The sequence below is a fragment of the Elaeis guineensis genome, chromosome 16 (genome assembly GCF_000442705.2).
Source record: "Elaeis guineensis isolate ETL-2024a chromosome 16, EG11, whole genome shotgun sequence".
NCBI classification, from domain to species: domain Eukaryota; kingdom Viridiplantae; phylum Streptophyta; class Magnoliopsida; order Arecales; family Arecaceae; genus Elaeis; species Elaeis guineensis.
This window is the reverse complement of record NC_026008.2, coordinates 35,141,928-35,143,586: the sequence shown is the minus strand read 5'-3', so window position 1 is coordinate 35,143,586 and position 1,659 is coordinate 35,141,928.

The following is a 1,659-nucleotide window of genomic DNA, read 5'->3' as shown; positions in this document are numbered from 1 at the left end:
CTACACTTTATGGATCCCTTCAAAACTCTCAAGAGGAACTCACCATCCTCTGAACTAGTAGCAATGCTCCAGAAATCAAATTCTATTCTTCATTCACCCCAAAGCTCCCGATCGATTGAACCACTGAATGTACCCTAATTACTTTCCTAGCCTTTCTGCATCCGAAAGCTGAATAGTTGCTTCTTCAGCCCCACCTCGATAACAATCCCTTGAGTGATCTCTCCTCTAGCATATCAAATTTGTCTCTTGCTGTCCATCTTCTCGAAAGAACATCATCGCGTAATTGTCACACCCTCTGGCCTTTCTTTCTCTAAGGCCTGATCCAACAGAAGTTGGCCCAAAAAATCTACAACCCAAACCTTCCACCTCGAAAAATTTTTCTTCCCATCAAGCCTCTCAACCTCCACCTTCAATCCACTGATCCTGGTTGGCCAAACCACAGCAAAAATAAAGGTAGATCTGAGGTATACCATGGAATAAATCTACAGATTTTTGATTTATCTCGTATGACTTCACCCTCATTTTCATGCATCATCAGACTCTGATAACAATTATTAGGGCGAACAGCACCCTGGTATCACCTAACTCTGATACCAACTGTTGAAGGACCGTCTTCATCCATGTGGACTTAAGAAAATCTGTGATGGATCCTTCTTAAAGGACAGCAACCATCAAGCCCTAGATCTGAGCTTGATTCCTGATACCGCACACCACCTTCTAGGGAAGGAGGCACGCATGGGGTGGTGTGCAAAACCTGAGAGAGAGAAGGAGAGAAAGAGATGGCTAGGATTTTTAGAAGAAAAAGTTTTTTTTTTGATTCCACTATTTCTTGATATTACAAGATCTATATATATACCAATACAATGGATCAAATAATCCGAGCCCAAAAAACTCTCTACGCTAACCCATACATGAAAGCACTCATCGAGTTCATGTACACCCATGTCTCACATGCTCTCATCTCTTAGACTTAATCTCAGTCCAAACTCTTGGTTAGCCCCCTTAAGACCTCTCAAACTTGGCCTTAAGACTCCTAGTATCAAATCTGACTCGAGCCCCAAACAGAAAATCTGCACAGTTCTACCTGCATAACTGAGCTGGCTCAGTTGCTGTGATTGAGTTGGCTCAGTTTGAAACTGAGTTGGCTCGATAACTATGCCAGCCTCAGATTTCTGAAATCTGTCTTGCTATTTGATCCTTTCTCTGAGATATGGTCGATCCAGTCTCAATCTGAGTCGACCCAGACTCCTGAAACTATTTCTTCTCTGCAGTCTTCAATCTTGACTCTAGTTTCTTGCTCTATTTTGTATCTCTAAATCTTCGGAGCACCAACCAAGTACCTTAAGATCCTCAACACCTAGACCTCAAGCCTGTGGATGCCTTCATCCTAGGACCACTCCTATTTTAGCTTTAGGACCACACCTATTCTAGTCTCCTAAAACCAACACCCTGACTCGTATAGCTTTCCAAGGTTTGAGAGCACCACACCAACTCCTACAACTATGGAGGGGGAGGTATAGGCCGAGGAGGTTAAATCAAAACGTGGCAAAGGTCAAGTAGCCGAAGACATGGTGTCCCATCCTCCCACGGTGACTACGTTATTACAGCCCGAAGGCCCTGTCGGGGGTTCATCCTCCCACGGTGACTATGTTACAATTT